Genomic DNA, 24927 nt, shown 5'->3' with positions numbered 1-24927 from the left:
GGGACATGTAGGGCCGGCAGAATATGGCATAGACACAAAAATAGCGGCGCGTTTACAGTGGAGCAATGCAGCAAAAGAAACACAACATGCAGCACAAAGCTCGAAACTAGCCCATCAGACGCATTCAGGAAGCAGAAGGGTGTAATGTTGTGGAGGCAGTGGAACAGTCCACGTCTCCCCCTGTGTTGGGGGTGGTCCCGATAGACCACCGCCCCCTGCTTGAATAAATCGGCTCGGCATAGGCCGAGCACGATGTCTTATGTACAATAAATAGCCCAGGGCTCTGGGTGTGGCTCCGTATGGAGCTGGCCACCACTGTAACTGTGCCTCCTGGGTCTTAATTCTGAATGCCTCCAGTCATTGGCCAAGACACGACACTGGCAACGAGGTGGTGCAGCTCTCTGCTGTCCTGCCTCTCACCCACAGTGCCTGCCACCGTCATCTCTGCGAGAGCGCTCCTGTCATGCCTCTCGAGCCTGCAGCCTGGCTCCCCCCGGCTGCAGAACCTGTCCGGCCTGGTACTCTGTGCGTCGACGACGTCCTAACAGCCCTGAAGCCCTGCCATATTACCGGCCCGGACCCCCGCAGAGACGCGGGTGAGTGCACACACACACGCGAAGTCCCCGGATTCAGCCTGCAAGTTCCACATAGGCGCGGGTGTGCGCCCGCACATGTGGAGTCCCCGGATTCGGCCTGTGAGTGCTTGCGGCACCCAGCAGCACCCGAGGGTGACCAAGGATCTCACCACAGGCTCCCGGTAAGCTGCGGCACTCGCGTTTGGCCCTGCAGTTCGTCGGCCATCGTGCTGTCCGCAACCAGCCCCAACGTCACACGCTGGGTGCTAAGCATTCGCGCTCCTACAGGTGCCTGTCTGCTGCAAATCACCTCTGCTCACGCGGTCTTCCGTTCCTAGAGGCCTCTAGCCACATGCTCTTGCACCCGTAGCTGCCAGTGGAAGCCACCCATGCTCTGATCTCAGGGCCACAAGCTTGACCGCCTGCTGGGCTCGCTCTGCCTCCCCTCTACACTGTTCAGGCCCCAGCCGCCTGTCCTCCGCTACCCTTGCTGACGCAGGTCAAAGTTTGCCTGCATCACGACAGACTCGCCACTGTACCCTGCCTCCAGGGTGCCTACGCCCTCCTACCCCTGCTGTCCAGGCACACGCCGCTCCTCTCGCCGCTGCCCTCCCGCAAGGCAGCATGACGTCGATCCCGCTGCTGGAGCCCTTCGCCATCACAGGGCCACCACCCTCTCAAGCTGTATGATGGAAGGCGTGAGTAGAGAGCCTAGAGACGTTCTTGGACGCTGCTGACTTTCTCGCTCCACGGCAGAGGCCCATGCTCCTCCACCTGGGAGGTGCGGAAATTCAAAAATAGCCAAATCTGTCTGTGAGGCTGGGCCCCCGAGGAACTATGCCACGATGCGTGACACCATCACTGCTCATTTTGAGCCCTACGCTAATCCAGACTACGAGCGCTTCCTCCTGTCAGGCAACAACTGCCAGATGAGTCTGTCGATGTGTTCTATGCCCGCCTCAAGGAGCTAGCCAGAACATGCACCCTCCCCGACGTGGACGACGAAATCCGGGCGCAATTCATTCAAGGCTGCACCTCCTCAAAGCTGCGGGAGCGCGTTCTACAAGAACACAAGATGCCCATAAAGGACATCCTGACCCTAGGATGCTCCAAGGAACTATCCAAAGCCAGGGCAGCCCTCATAGAACTCAAAGCTACAGCTGCCATTAAAGAGGAACCAGTCTGCGCCGTCCACTCCGAAGCCCGCGATCCCTGACAGAGCCTTAGAAAATCCTCGGCACAAAGCTCCAGACAGAACCCAATGACCCGCCTCTGTGGATGGTGTGCCGGCCCGCTCCCCCACGATGGCGCCTGCCCGGCCCAAGGAAGATCCTGCAGTGCGTGTGGGAAGCTCAACCATTTTTCTAAGGTCTGCCGTTCAAAGCCACAATGACAGTCGCAAGGCCCACCTCGCCACGTGCGAGCACTTGAACCTCTTCTGGACAACTCCTCAAGCGGCGACATGGACGAAGACGAAGTTGCAACCGTACATGTGGTACAAATGTTACACTCCCTCTCAGACTCCCCGCAGGCGGCTCCCATGTGCACCATCAATGTACAGGACCGCCCTGTAGCAGCGCTCATCGACACAAGTGAAACCATTAACCTCAAGGCTGCCAGCGTCTACCGGCTCCTGCCCGGCCTACCAGCCCTTTGCAACACCAACGTCCAAGTGTACGCTTTCGGCACCTGCACCCCACACAGGATATGCGGCGTCTTCCAGGCCAATCTCTCTCAAGACCAGATTGACCAACGATCCAAAGTCTACGTCTCACAAGAAGGGTCTAGATTCTTACTCAGCTGCCGTACCGTGCAAGATCTTTGCCTCATCCACTTCGCCTTCATCGTGCTGGCCACGATCTGGAACGCCTGCAGACCGATTTCACACCTCTCTTCGAAAGGATTGGATGCCTCAAAGGCCCGGCAGTCCAGCTGCAAATAGACAAATCCGTAGCGCCCACAGCCCTCAGACACAGGATTGCCTTCCACCTCCGACCGAAAGTCGAGGCTGAACTCCGTCTCTTGGAAGCGGCTGGAACCATTGAACAAGTGCACGGCCCCACTCCGTGGGTGTCCGCCATTGTGGTCGCAAAAAAGCCGAAGCAGCCTGACGCAGTCCGCATCTGTGTGGACATGTGGATCCCGAACCTCGCCATCAAACGGGAGCGCCACCTGACACCTACACTCGATGACGTAATTAGTTCTCAGAGATGGACCTCCGCTCCGGGTACCATCAGATCCCTCTGCACCCGGACTCTCGCCCGATCACCACTTTCTCCACCCACGTCAGTCTCTGGCGCTACACGCGCCTCAACTTCGTAACCTCAAGCACAGCCGAAGTTTTCCAGAACACCATCAAGACCATCCTGCAAGGGCTGGAGGGAGTGCTCAACGTGAGCAATGATATCTTAGTGCACGCTCCCTCCCTGGAAGAACATCTCCTATGCCTCAGTGCTGTGTTCACTCGCCTTCGAGACTGCGGATTGACCCTGCACAGAGAGAAGTGCAAATTCCTGAGGCAAGACATCAGTTTTTTCGGGTATCGATTCTCGGCCAAAGGCAATGGACCAGACCCAGACAAAGTGAAAGACATCCAGGAGGCACTTTTTGGGTATGGTCACATACTGCGGACGCTTCATCAGAAACCTCTCGGATCTGACTGGCCCGCTGCGAGATCTCATCAAGACCACCACCCTCTGGATATGGGGTCCGGAGCAAGAAAAAGCATTTCAGCAGACGAAAGCTGCCCTATCTGCTGATACCACGCCAGTCTACTTTGATCCGCGGCACGACTCCCAGCTTGTGGTCGACGCCGACCCTACAGGCCTAGGTGCTGTCCGAGAGCAACAACAAGACTGTGGCGACTGTCGCCTATGCAAGCCGGATCCTCACACCTACCGAACAGCGGTATTCTCAAATCGAGAAAGAAGCCATCGCAATCCTATGGGGGTGCCGCCACTTTCACATATATTTGTATGGTCACCCGTTCATAGTCATCAAGTATCACAAACCGTTGGTACCTCTGTTCCAGGGCTCCTCATCTCGCCCTCCCCGCAAATCGAGAAATGGATCCTGCAGCTGCAAGAATTCCAGCTCACCGTGGAATACAGACCTGGAACCCAGCTGACTTCTTGTCGCGGCACGCTCGGACAGTCACCCCTCCAGAAGCCGCCAAAGCAGCAGCCACGGAAGATTACGTGCGGCTAGTGGTCGAAAGGTCCCGGCCTCTCCAAAAATCCCTGCAAGAGGTCATAACTGCCACACAGGACAATGACTGCCTCCAAATCGCTATCCAGGCTGTATCTTCAAGCGACTGGAGACTCCTACAGAGTCCTTCATCACTACGGACCGCATCATCCCAAGCAACTTTGAAGTCCCTGCACCAAGTCCATCACAAATTGTCTGTGTCAGCCGATGGCTGCCTACTGAGAGGCCCACGCCTTGTCCTGCCGGAGAGCCTATCAAGACAAGCAGCTTTTCTTGCACATGGCCCTCACCAGGAAATTGTCAAATCGAAGAACAGATTCCGCAGTAAAGTCTGGTTTCCGGGCCTGGACCAACAAATTGAGTCCGTGGTGGAGCACTGGTGTTAGATCTGGGGGTCTCTAGTTGGCAATGGTATTCACCTTTGTCCAAATAGGGACCCTTGCTTCTAAGTCAGGATAAGGGGATTACACTCCTAAATAACCCTTGCTTACCCCCTTGGTAGCTTGGTACAAGCAGACAGGCTTATCTCAGAGGCAGTGTGTTAAGCATTTGTGAATATACACAGTAATACAGTGAAAACACTACAGATGGACACCACACAGGTTTCATAAAAATAAGTATTCTTTATATAGACTTAACACAAGACCACAAACGACATAAATCCACAATACTGTACTTAAAGTTCACTTAAAGATGGTAAAAGTTACTTAGTTCAAGTTGATGATAAATGCGACAAAGTTCTCAACAAAGTACCTGGATGCGTAATGCTAAGTGAACAAAAGGCTTGCAAAAGGGGAGATGCGTCGGTTCCGTGATCCGGGGGTAATGATGCGTCGGGCCTCAATGTTTGCACAGAGTAGGTGATGCATTGTGATCCTTACAGGTGCAGGGTTGATGCGTAGGTTCTCTGCTTGCGGTCCGGTTGCGATGGGCAAGATGGTGCCTTGAGGCGATGATCCTGGTGCAATGTGAGAAGATGGTGCCTTTAATGCGACGATGCAATGACGCTGCGATGATGATGATGTGTAGGCACCTTGCGACACCTTTGTACTTTGGAGCCGCAACAGGCCCTGCGACACGCTTCTCCGGTGATGCAATTGCAACTTTCTGGATGGCGTCACGCTTCTCCGGTGATGCGACAGCAGGCAGCTTTTGACGAAGACACGCCTTCTGGGAGATGCGGCGGCGGCACGCTTCTCCGGTGGTGCGACGATTTCAGCTGCGGCGGCAACACGCTTCTTCCCATTGCGTCGCGCTTCCAGCTCCCAGCGACACGCAGGCTTCTGCAGTTAGAATTCCCAGCATGGAAATTCAGGGGGGAGCTGGAGGTGAAGTCTTTTGTCCCTGAGACTTCAGCAGGAGGCAAGCACAAATTCAAGCTCTTGGAGAATATTCTGTAGATGATGAAAGTCCTTAAAAAGTTCCTTCTCCTTCCTCTTGGCATTAAAGAAACTACTGCAGGCCAACCCAGCAAATAGCAAACTGGCAGAGGGGCGGTCCAAACTCCTGCAGCTTCCTTGGTTCTTCTCCTTGGCAAAAGGTTTCTTGTTACTTGAAGTGATCTAAAAATCTTGGGTCCTAGTCCCAATATTTATACTGCTTTTCTCTTTGTTCTCTGAAGGCAGAGAGACAGGGCTTAATTTATGCCGGTGCTTTCCGGTGCTCAGCACCGGCACTTATTAGTCAGGGCCGGGTCTATGAATGATATTAGTTGCTGCCTGCTCAGTGCTCACTGAATTCACGTGGGTCTCCCCGGTGGCGGCGAAGAGCTGATAGTGCACGTGACTGTGCTTAAAATATTTCAAATTGGACGCCCAACCTATTATCAGACACACACACTTCCAGAAAGCAGCGCCTGAGTCCCTGCCTCAGCTTACCGGTCACTACAATCAATCACAGTAGTGCTACCAATGACGCCTGGAAAGTATGTTATGAATCTGGCTCGTCCCTCCTTGGCAAATCATCAAGTGTGGGTCCCGAGACGGACCAATAATCAATGCTTTTGCCTGTGGCCCGCCCCAGCATTCTGCGCAGCCTCAGCACTAATCGGCCGCCAAAGACAGAAGACGGAAGCAGCGTGTTGCGCAGCAGGCCTCAGGTAAATTGCAGCAGGCCTCAGGTAAATTCAATCTAAAAGGCAGTCTCAGTAGTGTGTAATCTGCGATTCTGGTGTCTCCATTCAGTTTAATAATAATATGGGGCAGCCCGGTCCCTGCTGCAGTCAGGCAGAAGCCATGCTGGTAAAATGCGTGTCAGGGACGGTAACTCTTTCTGCAACATGTCAGGAAGAAACAATTTTTTTAGTATGGTACTTAGTGACTTTGTTGTGGGACTTAATAGTACTTTAAAAGCAAACTAGGTGGTGCTCATTTAATTGACTTGAAAATTAAGACGTAGAACGAAATAATCTCATGTATTCAAATCTTTGCTACTAGGCACTAACCCGCTAATCTATATTACGGGTGTTCTAGCTTGAAATTTAAGGCAGTGTAGAAGTGCGAGTCTCTCAATTATTTCTGCTAGCAGCATTTTACTGTTGTAATTTTTTTTACTGTGAGTCAGCTGTGTGGTAGTTAGCATTGTCACTGTCACTTTTATGTGAGAGGCTGCTTGGAATGTAATTTATTTTCAAAATAGGGAGAGGAGAGAACTGTGCTTGAAAAGGCATATTTAATGAAATAAATGATTCCTCTTGAATTGGGAGGAACAGGCTGGTGTTGTGGATGGAAGTTTGCGGGGCACTCCAGAGGAATGGAGAGACATTTCTGTCACAGGAATGTTATTGGAAGGTATAGGCTGCCATCTTTGTACAGCCATGCAAGATGGCAGACTTGAACACTTATACAGACCAACCAACCTTAGGAAAACAATCAAATATAATAGTAGCCTGCCATCTTTGCTCTCTCTTCAAGATGGCTGCGCGCTAACACGTATGAACCAAACGACGCTTCAAAAACAAAGTAATGAAAGCACTACATTTAAAAAATGAAACATTTATGTTTCAAACAGAGGAAATAAGCTGAGTAGTCTTAGGTTGTAACAGAGCACATTGGAGGTCCTTCCCCGCCCTACCTTATATTTAACGATAAGAGAGTGCACAGAAGTATACCATATGTGCACACACAAACCTTTGCATTCCTGAGGGTTTTGAAGGACAAGACTATTACAGCCTAGTTATAAGTGACCCATTAAATTGTGATACTGAAATTGTCGCACCTGGTAATTACCAGTGCAAAAATTGAACCCATCAATAAAATTCTGCAAATCAGCCCTGCTAGAATTTAACAAGGGGAAAAGGCTGGTATTTACCAGGGCATGCAGGTTTTGGGGCAATTAACATTAAAATCAGGCTGCATTACCCAGAAGTGATAATTATTGTATTAGATGGATTTCAAACACTCCAAAGTAGGATTTTTACTGGATGCACTAATTATCGGCCTATTAGTAATCAAGTCAATCATGTTATCTCCAAAAGGTGAGGGTGGAGGTTTGCTGGAAAACTCATGTATGTCTGACATCCTCAGCAAAGGCTTCAGAGGTAATGATGCGCTGCCTTCAGGATGTCAGCTGTTCAGTGCTTAATTGGTCGGTGGTTTCCGGTCCTGGGCACCAGCACCTAATTGCTTGCACCGGGCCTCATGACAGTCTGCCGATTGGTGGCGCTGCCTGGCTTATTTAGGCATGAGCACAACCACAGCTGTTTATTTGTTCAGTTTACATTTACAATTACTAATACCTGCCTCTCACGTCATTCTTATAGCTTCAGGGGTCCGGAATAGTATGAACTGTTGCCCTTGTAAGAGCGTGATGGTTAGTAGTTGTGGTGTTTCTGTCATTGGCAGCTGGCAGGGGCAATGTGTGGTGCAAGCTGCAGTGGCCACCCGAGGAGAGTCCCGGCACTTAATATTTTACAAATTAAGCACTGCGGAGAGGCCTCTGCCTAGTCCAAACCAGTTCCTGAGCACTCTGTTTACAGGACTCCTTCTTTCCTTTCACAGTGCAGGGCAGAAACATCAGACACCCCACAGGAGGTGGAGCCAGCATTGCGGAGGGAAAGCACAGCCCTGGAGCACTTTGTTGGCATGATTCCTTCTCTTCTTTCCCAGTGCAGGGCAGAGACATCAGCCGCACCCCAGGAGGTGGAGCCAGCATTGTGGAGGGAAGGCCTAGCCCTATTTAGGTCCCAGGTGCAACTCCTCCCTCCCATCTAGATACAGATCTCCCCATTCACTACTGGGCTGACTGATTCTGTCTCTTGGAATCCCCCAGCCCTGTAACTCAAACTCCAGACAAGGAATTCACAACCTAGAAGAGGCAGGCTTTGAATAGTTTAGACCAGAAAATACCTACTTTCTAAAAGTGGTATTTTCAAACACAGAATGTTAAAACCAACTTTACTAAAAGATGTATTTTATCATTCTGAGTTCAGGCATACCAAATTCGAATTTCTACTATGTTCCCTGAGTCAGTTAGGATTATACAATGTAATAATTAACTGCCCATTCTGGCCAATGGAGAACAGGTAGCCTTGCAATAGCGTAAAACGAAAATGGCTATAATTTACTATTAGGACATGCTACACACACCAGGGCATGTCCTACCTTATACTTACAATACACCCAGCCATTGGGCCTACCAAAGGGGTGTCTGATATGAAGCAAAGTGAAGGTTTAGGGACTGGCAAGTGGGTGCACTTGCCAAGACGACATGGGGGTCACAGACTGCACACAGGCCTTGCAATAGCAGGCCTGAGACACACTTTACAAGCTGCTTCTGTGGGTGGCAAAACCAGTGCTCGAAGCCCACCAGCAGCATTTATTTACGAGCCCTGGGCACACATGGTGCACTGTACTAGGGTCTGACAAGTAAATCAAATAACCCAATCATGGAATCACTAATTAATACATCAATTTAACATAGGGAGCACTTGCACTGTGGCACTGAATAGCAGTGGCACAGTGCCCAAAACATAAAACCAGCAAAAACAAATCAATACAGAGGAGGCAATCAGTATAAATGGAAGGGAGACTCACGTCAATGATGCCAGGTCTAACACCTGGTAACGAGCCTACCAAGCAAACCGGCACCAGTTATCACTGAAGCAGCTGCGAGTGCCCCCTGGGAGAGAGTGAGTGCTGACTTTGGCAGTCTGCCAGGAGGGAAGTATATGCTGGTAGTGGTAGACGACTACTTAAGGTATCCAGAAGTCGAGTTTGTCACATCTACATCCGTGGCCAAAGTGATCCCTAAACTGGAGACGCTGATAGCGACCCACGAGCTCTTCGGTGAACTCCGCACAGACAATGGCCCACCGTTCACCAGCGCGGAAATAGCCGAATACCTCACCACCCACAAGATAAAGCACCGCAAAATCACACCGAGATGGCCCCAAGCCAATGGGGAAGTAGAAAGTCTGATGAGGGCATTGAACAAAACGATTCAAATTGCCCTAGCAGATGGGCTCAATATCGAACAGGCAGTGTACCAGTTCCTCAGAGAATACCGGCTCACCCTTCATTGCACTACGGGCATAGCCCCAAGTTGATTGTGTTTTGGCCGGACTGTAATAGATGGCATCCCACATCATCTGTCATGGGCTGAGACGCCAAACCCCCCAAACCAATCAGACTACCGGCGAGATAAAAGCAACAAACCAGCCTTCCTGAAAAGACACGCCAGAGATAGCCCTATTGCTGTGGGTGCCCGAGTGCTGGTGAAAGATCACCACTTCAGAGGAAAGTTCCGTCTGCCCTTCGAGCTCCACCTCTGGACTGTCACGGTGGTAAAAGGGCACTATGGTGACTGCCCAAAGATGACACGAGAAAGTAACCTGCAATGTGTCATTCTTAAAAAAAGTCCCATCTGATGACGAGAGCAACTTCCCAGCAGCTGGCGGACACCAAGAAACCTACTCTGAGGGGTTCCCAAGTCCCGACAGCAAAGTACCCGGACCTGATCAACCAGCCACAGTGGACCCGACCCCCAGTCCTGGAGCCGCATCGACCCAAGACCGAGATCCTGCAAGTGACCGAAATCCATCCCCTTGCGGCAACCCACTTGAACAGTCAGCAGCGCCTCAGCCCCGGAACAGCCAGAACTGATACAACCTACGACCCTGTCAGAAGCCCTCCCAGAAGTACAAGGACTTACAGCCACATGCATCAAGCTAAACACCGGTCGCAAATGGGCAGATTCTCAGAATCTGCCCCTTTGTGACCGGTATTTTTGCATTTGGGATGCATCATCCCAAATGCAAAAATCTCAATTTAAGGAATCTCTAAATTGAGATTCCTTAAATTGCGATTGCATTTAAGGAATCCCAAATTGAGATTCCTTAAATGCAATGCATCAAAGTAAAACAATTAGCGATTTCGCTAATAGGGGGAGCAAATTACCATGAAGTTGAACTTCATGGTAATTTGCAAAAACTTTGAAAAATGCACTTTTGCGGAGGGGCGTGGCCAACTGCCGAACATGGAGGCAGCTTGAAGCGGGAGCTCCTCCAGGCAATCCAGCCCGCAGCGACTATCCGTCATTGATCCGTTTTTTCAGCCCGCTCGAAGGAGCGACATCGGCTCAGGAACCCAAGCGGCAAGCTCCGTTCCGACCCTGGTGGAGACTGGACACCGGGTTCAGCTGCCGTTGGAGGCGGCGATCTGAGGCCTGTACCAGCCTTGAAACACCGACCCACAGTGCCTGGTGGACCCGGCCGGAAGTGTGCACACCCCGGCCGGGCGCGGAGGAGTCGGCCGGCCGAGACTGCGTTCTGTCCTGTGGGGTGTCCGCCTGCACCGCTCTCAGCGAGCGTGTACCCTGTGAAGCCGAGGAGATTCTCTGGACTGGGACGCCATCTGGAGGAGCGGGGGCAGCCGGCAAGACTGGAAATCATCCTGCCGGCGGAGAGTGAGACGGCCCGGGGGCCGGAGGAACTGATACTGCGGCGAGGTGAGGCGGGCTGCTTTGAGGGCGCTACCCTCATCTTGCGCGACCCTTACTTGGAGCCTCGCCCCGCTTTCAAGGGGGGGCGCGTCTGACCCCCGTCCCCTACAGGAGAGGAACCGTCGTGGGACACCCAGACCCTACGGGAGGTCCTGCAGTGGCGCTGACACAGTGAGTCCGGCACACTCTGCTGAGGGCCCCCCCCCTGCGCGAACCAACCAACAACGCTACATACCACCACAAATTGCCAACAATGAAGGGACTGTAGGGGGCTGATTCAACCAAGCAAAAGGCCGCATTGGACCTACAGTAGGCCGGTGTGCTGCTCTTCGCGGCGGCCGACTGCGCAGCGTCTAGGCCCTGTGAGGCGTGCAAAGCGCCATCTTAGACCTGAAGGCACCCACAGTGACTTGCCGGCCGCCCGAGGCCAGGGAACAACGCGTGGGCTGCAAACTGCCCTGCCGGCACACTTCGACCGCTCACATCCTTGCCCAGCCAGCATGGCCGGTAAGGGCACAAGAAGTACGTCCACACAAGCGAAGCTGGACAAATTCGCTTACGGCCAGCATGGACAGGCACAGACTGGTGGCCGCCACTCGACTGGAGCAACCCCGGACGCGGGGGCCCCTCCCAAGGTAACCCTGGACGACGTTATGAGGACCCTCACCGAGGTCAAAACGACGGTGGGTTCCATTTCATCAGAGGTCACTCTGCTCCGGGCGGACTTCAAAAAAATGGCGGAGAGAGTGACGCAGGTGGAGGTAACTACGAAATCGCTCGTCGAGGACACCTCGGACCTGCAGGTGGCCATGGAACGCATGGAGAGAGTCACGAAACAGTTGCAAGAAAAGCTCGATGATCAGGAAGGGCGTTCCCGGAGGAACAACGTTCGCATCCTGGGCCTGCCGGAATCGGAAGGCAAAGCTGCTATGGACCTGTATGTTGAGGACCTGATCAAATCCCAGCTAAAACCTAAAGGTCTGTCCCACTTCTTTTCTGTTGAAAGAGCGCACCGAGTTCCTGGTGGAACTCCGAAACCGGGGGCCACTCCGCGACCTGTGCTGGCCAGATTATTCAATTATAGGGACCGGGACGCCATCCTCCAGGCGGCGAGGGTCTCCCCGCCTATCAAAATTCAGAACTCCACTTTGGCTTTCTTTCCGGATTACACAGCGGAGGTGGCTAGGCGCAGGAAGTCATTCACGGATGTGAAGAAAGCACTACGAGACAAAGGCCTGCAATATTCCATGCTTTTCCCTGCCAAACTGCGCGTCGTGGCCGAAGGGAAGACATGGTTTTTCGACATACCGGAGGTAGCTAGAGACTGGCTTGATGGATGGAGGCAGGTGGGCCGGCCACACCGCCCGCAGGGGGACCAGAGGCGCCGACGCAGCGGAGAACCGGCAGATCGACCGTCGAGGAGCCCCGCGAACGAAGAGGGCGCGACAGCACTGGACTCGGATCTCGAAAGGGACCCCTTTGACTCTGGACAACCTGTAAAGGACTGATTTGTCTCGGCAGCCAGCTGGACAATGCATTCTGAGCCTTGGGAACTTGATGCTGATGGAGCTGAGTAGGGCGGGCATCGGCTGGTGCCTGTAGGGGGCTCACCTACCCCACGAGCAAGTAAGGTGAACGGGGATGGGACTATGCACTCTGCCGAGTTGGGGATGCGGGCGGGTTCGAGTCCGTGGTGCAGGGTAGCAGGGAGGGGGTGGGGGGGTTGGATTGTTCTGTTCTGGTTCTTATTGTTAGTCATCGTCTATTCACTGTGGCACATGGTCCGAACACAAGCTGTGCACTCGAGACTCCCTAACGCGCGTCCATATGTAGATGTCCCGCTTCGACTCCACATGTCCATTACACTGACCATAGCCTCCTATGGCCCAACAAGCTAGCGAAACGCCCGCAGACTCTGGCCTGCCACTGACTGTGGTGTCTCCCTTAAAACTGCTCTCATGGAATGTAAGGGGTCTAGGGGACAAGATTAAGCGAGGATTGGTTCTCCAGACCATCAAACGCCACGGACCTGACTTGGTGATGTTGCAGGAAACGCACCTTGCTGGGTCTACATGCAAAGCACTCAATAGGCGGGGATATGCCATGGAGGTACATGCAGAGTTCACCACGGGATCCAGGGGCACCGGGATACTCCTTAAGAAGAACTCCCCCTTTATGGTGGAAAGCCGCATGAGGGATGATCAGGGTCGTTTTGCGGCGATCTTTGGCCAGTGGGAAGGGAGGCCCCTTAACATAGTGTCGGTGTACATCCCACCAGCGCTACACTCTACGGCCCTGCCGGCGCTGGGTCAATTCCTACTCGACCTCCCAGAAGGTGACATGATCATTGGGGGGGACTTTAACGCCATATCTGACCCGCTGTTGGATACCTTTCCAGTACGGGAACGCTTGAGAGGGACGGCCACGCTCCCTAGCTTTCTGACGGCACTGGGCCTCGCTGATGTTTGGCGTCAATTAAATCCCACAGCAACTCAGTACACGCACTACTCAGCTGCACACAACAGCCTTTCACGCATTGATTACCTTTTCTTTTTAGGGTTGGGGCTGGGCACGGTGGACAAATTAGAGATACTGCCTAGAGGTGTATCTGATCACTCCCCCTTGTCCCTACACATCACGACTAGAGAGAGGAAACGCGCCAGGATCTATCCAATCTACCCCAATTATTTGCAGATCCCGGGTGTTCGGAAACAGCTTAAGTTGGCCTCCTCACACTACTTTACAGAGAATACAGGCACAGTCGCTTCACCCTCGGTGCTTTGGGAGGCGTACAAAACTGTTTTACGCGGCGCAGCGATAGCGGCCGTTTCAGGGCATAAACGAGACTCCCGACACAAACTCACGCAGTTGGAATTGGCGCTACAGGCCGCGACTGCAACACACATGGCCGATCCCACCCCTGCCAATGCTCATGCGTTGCACCTCAGTCAACAAAAGTACCTATCTCATCTTACAACAGTGACCAAGGGACACTTGGCAACCACAGCGCACAGGATATATGACCTGGGCGATAAAGCCGGGAAGATGCTGGCGTGGCTGGATAAAAAGAGTGGATGTAATAAAGGCATTCAGAGGCTGCACGCACAGGACGGCCGGCTGCAGACACACCCTGAGCAGATAGTTCGCACTCTGGAAAGACATTATCACAACATATACACACCGACACGGGAGGTCACGGAAGGGGAGGCGTTAGCATCACTTAGTAACATAGCAGTCCCCGAGCTTTCACAGGAAGCGCAACGGGAACTGGACACTGACCTGACCGCAGATGAAATCCAACTGGCAATACTGTCGTTACGATCGGGGAAGGCGCTGGGTCCCAACGGAATACCCGTGGAATGGTACAAAGCGTCGGCTCCCCTGTTGAGCAAACCCCTGCTCGATATGTATGTGGACAGTTTGGCCAAGGCGGAACTCCCTCTGGACCAACGCATAGCCACGATAGTAGCCATTCCTAAGCCTGACAAGCCGCTGACGGCGTGCTCCTCGTACCGACCTATCTCCCTGCTCAACGTGGAAGCAAAGATCCTTGCGAAACTCTTGGCCTGTCGCCTGATTAAGCATCTACAGACCCTGATACACCCCGATCAATCGGGTTTCATGCCGCACAGAAGTACGGCATTGAATTTGCGGAGAGTCCATGGAGTCCTGGCGCGAGCGCATCTCCTCTCGGACCAGGCAGTCATATTGTCCCTGGATGCCAAGATGGCGTTTGATCTGGTGGAGTGGGAGTATCTCTTTGCAGTCCTTGCTCGTATGGGCTTCGGCCCAAAATTTGTAGCATGGATACGGCTACTCTATAGGTCACCCATGGCACAAGTGGTGGCGAACGGCCACATTTCGCAAACCTTCCCCCTGGGGCGTGGGACCCGGCAGGGGTGCCCGCTGTCACCCTTGCTCTTTGCGCTGGTACTGGAGCCTTTGGCTATTCTGCTCAGGGCAACGCCACTGTTCCGGGGCATCGCCTGGGAGGACGGCTGGGAGGATAGAGTATCCTTGTATGCAGATGACATGCTGATCTACATGACTGATCCCAATGAAGGTATTCCTGCCCTACTGGCTCTGTGCGATGAGCACGGGAAGGCGTCCGGCTACACCCTGAATTGGTCCAAATCCGTAATATTCGTCATTCGGGGCCAGCCACCCTTATTGAGGCCTGACTGCCCCCTGCAATTAGCGGACGGCTCCTTTAAATACCTTGGTATTGTCATCACCGCAAATGCGGCGGACTTCTACACGGCGAACCTGGTGCCGCCTCTGACACGTTTACGTGCGGACGTTAAATATTGGGCTACCCTTCCGCTGACCCTCCTAGGGCGGGCAGCGTTATTTAAAATGATGGCACTTCCTAGGTTTCTCTACGTGTTGGAAAACGCCCCCCACGTGGTGGCTCCGCGCTACTTCCGCCAGGTGGCCGCGCAGGTATCTGCCCTGCTGTGGAACAACGGCCCAGCCCGTATAGCGCATGCAAAATTGGTTCAGGGCTGGTACGATGGAGGGATCGCCCTTCCCAACCTTCAATTGTATTATTGGGCATCCCAACTTAAGGTGATTAATTGCTGGATCCATGTCCCGCGGGATGACCCCGCTTATAGAGCGGACTGGTCGCAGTTAGGAACGGATAGCATGCTGTCAGTATTATACAACCACTCACAGGTTCGTGCGTTGCTTGGCCCAACGTTGCATACGGCTACCCTGTGGCATGCGGCACAATCTCGTATGGGATGGAAGGGGAGGATCACTAAAATGACACCGCTGTGGGACGCGAAGTCTCTGGGAAACTTGAGATCCAGCAAAGGTTTTGCACGCTGGGATCAAATAGGGATCTCGGTGGTGGGGGACCTCTGGGAGCGGGACTCGGTAGTTGCTTTCTCACAGCTGCAGCAACAGTATGATATGGGCCCCACTGAAACGTTCAGGTATGTGCAGATTCGTCACGCCCTCCTTCAAGCCATTCCGCCTGACACCACACTTCCAGAATCATCACCTTTGGAAGACAGGTTATTGACGGAATTTATGGAACAGAGGGCGACCTCTCTTACGTACAAGAAACTGGTTAACAATCTGGCAATCCCCACGCAGAAACTTAGAGAGAGGTGGGTTGAGGATGTAGGAGACATGGATGACACTGAGTGGAATGAGGCGCTGGCGTCACCAAGGGAAGTGGGCATATCGGCTAGGTTCAGATTAGTCCAACTCAAGATCTTACACCGCACCTATTACACCAGAACACTTCTACACAGGATACAGAGGGCGCCACACCCCTTCTGTCTAAGAGGCTGTGGGGAGGAGGGTACATTACTCCATACACTCTGGGACTGCCCATTGATCCGGGAAGTCTGGAGACAAATCATGCGCACGATATCCCAAGTCCTTGGGGTGTCACTTCTCCCTGAACCCCGTAAGTGCCTATTGAACGTTTGGGACCCTACAGACCTGAGCAGGTATGGAAAGTTGTGGGTCACGTTAGCTGTGACAGTAGCGAAAAGAGACATTGCACAGAAGTGGGGAGCCCCAGACGTGCCAACGGTACATGGCTGGATTCGAAATATGGACATACTGCTGGTGAAGGAGAGGGCGGTGTATGTGTTGCGGGCTTGTCCCCGTAAATGGAATAAAGTGTGGTTGCCTTGGAACAAATACAGGGGGGAGCCATATGCACCCTTGCCAGAGGACGAAGATATGGAGTCGGATGATGAAGATGAATAGGTGGGAGGGACTGATATGTGCTACTGTGAGTTGTGGTGGGATGGGGCGGGACCTGGAAGACACCAATGAACACATATACGGACTATGTGCAATGGGTGGGGACTTGTCTGTGCATGGCTACAACGTTCTCGTGAGATGATGACACTTGTTAGGTTTTCACAGTTGAGATTTTAGTTCTATTTGCCGACTTTGCCAAGCATTCAGGGTTGTAGGCTAAATGGCCGAATTGCGCACTGGACCGGCACGAAAAGTTTTGTCGGATACGCATGACTGTTGAGCTATACTGTTTATTTCGTTTTCGTCTGTACTTGTATGGTTAGCGCAAACGTTTGCAAATGATGAGACTTCGCCGGCTCCTGAATTGCTTTAAGGAATAATGAAGAACTATAAATCAATGATGTGAATGTACATGTTTTTATATGCCTTATTGAAAATAAAATGTTTTAATAAAAAAAAAAAAAAAGCACTTTTGCGCATTTTTCAAAGTTTCATGTTGCGCACAGATCAATTTCAGGGGGGTGCAATAGGGTGTCCTTTTGACACCCTGGCACCCTTGAAATTGCATTCTCAATTTGCGATTCTCTAACTGAGAATCGCAAATTGAGAATGTCTTCCCAATCATTCCTATGGGCCTTTAGGCCCATAGGAATGAATGGGGAGGTATTCCTTACTTACGACTCGCAATTTGCGAATCGCAATTAAGGAATGTTTAGATATCGCTATTTTTTAAGCGATTTCTACATGCATAGGCTTTTGCAATTCCTTAATTGCGATTCCTTAAAAATTGCAATTAAGGAATTGCAAAAGCCAACATTGATGCATGTGCCTGTATGTATCCAGTGGCTAGACAGCGACCGCTGGACGGGCCGCAGCTTGGGTGACTGGCTGAGGAAGATAACCAAGTATGACTGTTCCATTCATACTTCGCCCTAGAAGTTGTGTTTATTGGACTGTTAGTTTGTGTACTGCTTTATTCTTTATGTTTAGTGGCGTTTGCATTTCCTTAACATGTCCCTCCTGGTAAAGGAGGAATGTAATGTTGTGGGGGCAGTAGAACAGTCCATGTCTCTCCCTGTGTTGGGGTGTGGCCCCGATAGACCACCCCCCTGTAAGCGTGCTTGAATGAGTCGGTTTGGGATACGCCGAGCACAACGTCTTGTATATAATAAATAGCCATGGGTTCTGGGCGTGGCTCAGTTTGGAGCTGGCACCACTGTACCTGTGCCTCCTGGGTCTTAATTGTGATTGCCTCCAGGCCTAGGCCAAGACACGACAAAGGGGTTAATGGCTTACCTCGCAGCTTCTGTGCGTTCTCGCTCATTTGCCAGCCCATGACCGCCTCTCACTGTTGGGATAGAGCTCAGCCAGAGCTTCCGCCGAGACGGTGCCTGTCTGCACAAGGAACTGGGAGTGGCATGCTCCCCGCCTGCAACAGCCTCCAGAGAGCAGGGGCTGCCGGGAAGTTGAGGTGGGAACTTTCTTCATGATGTCCGCTTGGGAAAGGCCGCCTCTCACTGTTGGGATAGAGCTCAGCCAAAGTTCACACTGAAATGGAGCCTGCATGCAAGGAACTGGAGTGGCAAGCTCCCTGCCTCCGACAGCCTCCAGAAATCAGGGGCTGCTAGGACGTTAAGGGGAACTTTCTGGGTGATGACCACTCGGGAAAGATTTATAGACCTTTATAAAGGAATATAATATCACGTAGAAATCATTTTCAAAGCCTGGGGAACAAATGAAAACTGTTCACTTCCTTTGCCTCATTTGCCCACCCTAAACCCCACCACATGCAGCATTGTAAACTTTAGCAGATTTCTGTTCTTGACATTTACATATCCATCTGAGGCTACAGTAACTCAAAAACACGAGACTACATTGAACAGCAGGCCATTGCAACTTTGCCTTTTCACGAAAAAATGCTCACATGAGCTGCATTTCAACAAAAGCGGTTCTATCAGAGAATATTTCCCCTGAACTAAGGCGCTGAACCTAAAAACTTTTAAAACCTTATCCCGAGCAGATCTGGGTCGACCAGCGGGGGTAGCATAGATAAATGGACCGATCGAAGGGCAGTCAAACAAAGTGCTCAGGGTGGAGTGGCCTTTCAATTTTTTTTCCCTGTATCCCCCATGGCTGTTGGCAGCCTCTCTTTTAGACATATGTAAATACTATATTGTTTTCTAGCTGCTTTAATGGAATCTATGATAATTCAAATAATTATGCATTTTGTATGTTTGTTTTGTTCAGCCCTATTGCCTATCGGTTTTAAGTATTTAAAATCATGTGTTATCTGTTTCAGTAGACCTCCAACCCATCAGGTAGCAAGCATAGGAACTTTCTGGAATCTTTACTGTTTATCGTTACTAGTTATTCAATTTTAAACATAGGAACTGTGGCAGGAAGGCAATAAAATGCAGGATTCAGACAAGTGTGACTGGAACCATGCAAACTATTTAAGAATTGTCACTGATTAAATTATTATAATAAGGATAAATAAGTCCAGTAGCCGAGATGTATATAGATGATGAAGGTGTATTGATGAAGTTCCAGATTTAGATAGGTAGATAGAATGAGCCCCACCAGGAGCAGCTCCCTTGATGCTCTGCCCATACTCCCAACTGACACTCCACAACCAGGCATCCCCAACATTCCATTACCTCACCATTCACACCAGCATTCCACAGCACATCCACTCTGGCTGAGCAGCAAGGCAGAGAAGCAGAAAAGATGCATAGCACTGAAAACCAAGTGCCACACATCTTCCCCTTATATAACAGCAACACAATGAATACAAGAAGTAAGCATGTCAATAGCATAAGTGACATGAATGTGCACATGCTGCAAACAACGTAATGGAAACTTGCAAAGCAAGAACATAGAGCATTTCATGGAAAGACATGCAATAAATCCCTAAAATGAAATTAAATGAAACATCACAATATGGAAGGAGAAGACATTACAAAGAAATAATAACACACACAACTTCCCCTTTTAGGAGCAAACTGGAAATTAGTAATAATAAATAGAGGATGCCAGATACCAACAACGATTTTAATAAAAGATAACATTTTGCACGCTAAAAGGGCTGTAGTGAACAAAATAGTGTTCAGAAAACACATAAATGAGGAAGAAAATGTGAGAATAAAACAAGTTTCTCACCAACGCGCAGCAATAACAATGCAAGTATATAAAGAACTCAGGACAAGACGTTCAGAGTCACACCAGAACACACCAGTTGGCCAGACTAGCATGGAATATTTTATATTTATTAATATTTATATTTAAGGCGATTTTAGGCAGTGGGCAGCCTGGAAAGGTGCCGCATTACCGCGCCGCGGTTTGTACGCGCTCAGTTTTAATTTTACTTTGCTTTTGAATTACTGGTCGTTTTATTTCGTTTTGCTCTGTTTTAATTGGCAACTGGTTGGGCTCTCCCCCCCCCTCATACCTGCATATAAATGTTGTAACTGCACCACCGCTTTGGTGGACCCGGGTTCTGTGGGTGATCTGGGGATAGACGATCGGCGCCATTTTGGCTTGGGACGCTGGTCTTTTGGCGGGCGCCATCTTGGAGCGTCCCTGTGCTCCTCCCTCCATTTCTCTGCCTATTTAAAGTCGCTCTCTCCCGCGCAGCGGGAACGCGCAGTCGGACGCCGTCGCTTGCCGGAGTCTTGCCAGAGTCTCTGCCAGAGTCTCTGCCAGAGTCTCTGCCAGAGTCTCTGCCAGAGTCTCTGCCAGAGTCTCTGCCAGAGTCTCTGCCAGAGTCTTGCCAGAGTCTCTGCCAGAGTCTTGCCAGAGTCCTGCCAGAGTCCTGCCAGAGTCTTGCCAGAGTCTTGCCAGAGTCTTGCCAGAGTCCTGCCAGAGTCCTGCCAGAGTCTTGCCAGAGTCTTGCCAGAGTCTTGCCAGAGTCTTGCCAGAGTCTTGCCAGAGTCCTGCCAGAGTCTTGCCAGAGTATTGCCAGAGTATTGCCAGAGTCTTGCCAGAGTCTTGCCAGAGTCCTGCCAGAGTCCTGCCAGAGTCTTGCCAGAGTCTTGCCAGAGTCTTGCCAGAGTCTTGCCAGAGTCCTGCCAGAGTCCTGCCAGAGTCTTGCCAGAGTCTTGCCAGAGTCTTGCCAGAGTCCTGCCAGAGTCCTGCCAGAGTCCTGCCAGAGTCCTGCCAGAGTCTTGCCAGAGTCTTGCCAGAGTCTTGCCAGAGTCTTGCCAGAGTCTTGCCAGAGTCCTGCCAGAGTCCTGCCAGAGTCCTGCCAGAGTCTTGCCAGAGTCTTGCCAGAGTAGAGTCCTGCCAGAGTCTTGCCAGAGTCTTGCCAGAGTCTTGCCAGAGTCTTGCCAGAGTCTTGCCAGAGTCTTGCCAGAGTCTTGCCAGAGTCTTGCCAGAGTCCTGCCCGTCTGCGCCCGTCCGCGCTAAGTACGCGCGTTGGGCGCTGCGGGCCCCTCCCATTTAGCACCTTCTGGGAGGTAGGATGATTGTCTACACCAGTGCATTGCTTCGGGCGATTGGGCAGTCCATTCCACGATGCGTTTTTGCACCGACCCATCCCCTGTGTGGCCCCTATCAATGTGCCTGCAAGGGATGGTCTCTCGACCAGCCAACGGGTATTCGGGACTATGACAACACAGCAGCTCTATTGGAAGGCAGAAGTGTGCCTCAGCTGAGCAAGTGTCGTGTTCATGGTCTGCGTATCTTAAATCTTAATACCAGATCTCTGGTCAAACATCATCTGTCTATCATGGACCTTATCACCGACGAGGAGCCAGATCTGTTTATCATCACTGAGCTAGCTCCAGGCAGTCGAGTCCTTGGTACGACAGTGCCCTCCGTGCCCTGAAGAGTACATGTAGAAGGGCAGAAAGGGAGTGGCGGAAGACGTATGATGTGTGCAAAAAAGCCATGTAGTTGGCTTCAGTCAAGCTCTACCATCGAGCTATCTGTAGAGCCCGTGCGGCGTTCTATGCGACGGAATTCCGTAACAGCCACAACCCATCGAAGACCATCTTCAAAGCTCTCAAAAATCTGATGGCTAAGAGAGCGGCTCCGCAAGTGGATGGTTCTACCTCCCATTGCGAGACTCTGGCCGCTTTCTTCTTGGAGAAAGTTAAGACCATTTACCAGTCGTTTCCCAGCACGACGCTGCCACTCATCCCTCTGAATGGCCCTTGCAGCTGCCCGGCATTTCACTCTCTCCCTATTTTGTCCTGGGATGGGTTTGTCAAGTTGGCACAACGAGTCAAGTCCGGCTCTCCTGCGGACCCGCTCAGACCTGCCCTCTTTAGAGATTCCTCTTTTCAGGGGCGCATGGCGGTGTGCTCGCTGATTAACCTTTCCTTGACTTCAGGTACGGTTCCTGTCAAGTGGAAGCAGGCGGTGGTCTCCCCGATCCTGAAAAAACCATCATTGGATCCTTTAAAACCGGAAAACTACCGCCCGATTTCATTGCTCCCCTGGCCGGCCAAAGTCATGGAGGCCCACGTCAACCTGGCTCTGACTGAACATATGGCCCAGGCCAATGTCCTCGATCCTACGCAGAATGGGTTCCGTGCTGGTCACAGCACGGAGACGGTCCTTCTGGCAATGGTAGAACATCTGCGGAGTGTGTTGGATGCAGGTCAAACGGCAGCGCTTATTTTATTAGACCTTAGCGCTGCCTTTGACACGGTTGCACCGCCTGGAGGACATTGGCATCTGTGGCTCTGCTCTGCAGTGGTTCCGTTCCTTCCTTAGCGATCGCTCCTTCTGCGTTGCCACCCCTCCTTTTCAGTCCAAATTCCATCAGCTGGACCTGGGGGTCCCTCAGGGCTCCTCGCTGAGTCCCACGCTTTTCAACTTGTACGTGCGGCCGCTGGCTGATGTCGCCAGGCAATGGGGCCTAACCATGGTCTCGTATGCCGACGACACGCAGCTAGCGGTCACGATCAGCGGGGATGCCGAACAGGATGCCCCCAGGTTTCGAGATGGGCTGAGAGAGGTGGCCAGCTGGATGAATAACAACTGTCTCCAGCTGAACGCGAAAAAAACTGAGGTGATGATCATTGGGAAGGGAGCGGACCGCTGGGGAGGCGTCTGGTGGCCTCCGGAGTTAGGGCCGGCTCCTACTCCAGTGATGGAACTTAGGAACCTGGGAGTGTGGCTAGATCACACCCTTTGCTTCACTACCCATACCAAGAGAGTGGCGGCATGCTGTTTTGGTGTCTTGCGTGGGCTAAGGCCGGTGCTCAAATTTTTTGATGCCCCGACGAGACAGCTGATTATTCAAGCGACGATTATCTCCCGGCTGGACTATGCCAGCTCGCTCCTGCTGGGAGTTAACCAATCTGAGATCGTCCGCCTGCAGCGAGTACAGAATGCTGCTGTGAGAGCAGTGGTGGGTTTGCCGAAGTCCTGCCCCACTTCCAATACCCTGCGGTCCCTACACTGGTTACCGATTAAAAGTCGAATCCACTTTAAGGCCCTTAGCCTTGCCTTTAAAATCTTAAAAGGATCGGCACCTGAGATCCTCAATAATCTTTTATCCGCCTATGTCCCGACTCGCTCTCTTAGATCTCTTGGGCAATCTCTTACGGTTATCCCGCGTTTCAGGCTTAGCCGGATGGGCGGCCGTTCTTTTCGTGTGAGAGCTGCGGCTCTCTGGAACTCCCTCCCTTTGGAAATTTGCTTGCTAGAGGATCTATTGGCATTTCGTAGGGCCGTGAAAACTTACCTGTTTTAATTTCTTCACCCGGAGTTGTACTTCTTTTGCGTTGTGTTGTGTTTGCCTTTTCCTTGCGCCAGGACGCTCCTTAGCTGGAGCATCTGTGCGCAATATATAAATGATAATAACATAACATAACATAACATATATAAACAACGAACGCAAATCAATGAAAAGTAAAAACGCAACAACCACAAAATACAAAAGGTACTCCCAACAAGAGAAACCAGAAAGGATTCTCTCACACACGTACTCAGAAAGAAGGGTAAAAATACATCCGCTAGGAGTACATAAAAGAATGAAATAGGTGAATAAACCTCACATGCCAGACTAGTCAAGCACAAAACCTTTGCACAAAGGTAGAATAGACCGTGACAAATTAATGGTAAAATCAATGCAAAGAGTCCCACATACTGAGACTAAGCAAACCAAAATACTGAAAATGCACAAAACGTATAGGTGACAGATCAACGCCAAATATATGCATCAAAGTCACATAGCTACAAGGCTATAGCATCGCATACCTCAACTAGAGGAAATTCCTAAAATGGAAACTTGTAAGAAACTAACTGTAAAGATACTAATTATGCAGGGAATGTATAGGTGACTAAATATACACCCAATACATTGTACAGATGCAAAGTCACATTGCCAAAGGCTATCTAAACACAAACCTCAAACAGAGAAAAAGATCCCCTTATTTTAAGCTTGCAAGCAAAGTACAGTAATGGAATATATAAAAACACAAAGCAAGTAGGTGACAAATGTACGCAAAGTAATATGCAAAAGTGGCAAGTAACATAGTTAAAAGGCTATCATAATGCAATAAATCAAACAGAGAAAATTCCCATACAAAATTTTGTACACAAAAATAACGGTGACGAGTCCACCAGAATTTGCACACAGGTGTACTATTGATGAAATGACGCTCACTGCTGCTCAGCCCTTCATCCAACTGATACACACACGCACACATTCCAAACGATAACATTCCATCAGGCATTCTGGCTGAGCAGCAGGATACCACAACAGGTGGCCAAGGGCTAACATAATGCATACCTCAAACAGGAAAAATTCCCATAAGGAACTTATAAACATAGTACTGTAAAGTAAATTATCGTCAAGTAGGTGATAAATCCAAGAACAAAACTTTGTGCAACAGTGGAAGGTCACATGGCAAAATGCTATCACTAAGCATATCTCAACAGTGAAACAGCATGTTAAAATAAAGGAGAAAAGAAAAGAAGAAACGTATACTGTGACGAATAGAAAGAGCTGGTAGTTCACCCCGGTGAGTGACTCTTCACCCGAAAACAAGGCAAGAAACTGAATCCTAACAACCACATCCCAAAGTTCCTCAAGGTGGTGGCGGGAAAAATAATTGAAGGGTCAGCTCCCAACAACAGGAAGAAAAGGCAGTCTAAGTGTAGAGAACTGCGTAGGGGCACAGCAACTCAGAGACCTTAATGTAGAACCCCTGTAAAAGAAGTAAAGTACTTGCAGTAAAATAGGAGGATCAAATGAATCGATCCGAAGTCCTCGTCGAAAATAATTAAAAATTTGCAAACATTCGTGACAAGAATTTTCAATTCTATTAAGGACTAGGAGGCGAGGATTATGCTTATACTCAATTTCTTTACTGAAATACAGCAGCCAATCACAGAACAGTAAAGAAACAAAAAACTACATTACCCATAACCCAGGGTAACCATAGAGTACACCAACAGTATATAAACAGTCTTAGAGGTAACCACTTCCTCTTTCTTTGTCCAAAATCCATTAGGAAGAACAACT

At 50.8% G+C, this 24927-nt stretch overlaps 1 protein-coding gene across 1 annotated transcript in view; it reads right to left on the bottom strand.

The window, feature by feature from the left end:
• The window catches only part of ASNS (asparagine synthetase (glutamine-hydrolyzing)), a 552217-nt gene extending 527531 nt beyond the window's left edge, over positions 1-24686 (bottom strand). The window contains exon 1 of the mRNA XM_078663713.1: positions 24635-24686. The gene's annotated coding sequence lies outside the window, so the exon portion shown is untranslated. The remainder of the gene's footprint in view (positions 1-24634) is intronic.
• Between the last annotated feature and the right edge of the window lie 241 nt (positions 24687-24927).

This window comes from Lissotriton helveticus, chromosome 10 (genome assembly GCF_964261635.1).
Source record: "Lissotriton helveticus chromosome 10, aLisHel1.1, whole genome shotgun sequence".
Classification (NCBI taxonomy): Eukaryota; Metazoa; Chordata; class Amphibia; order Caudata; family Salamandridae; genus Lissotriton; species Lissotriton helveticus.
This window is presented reverse-complemented; position numbering and strand designations above follow the sequence as displayed.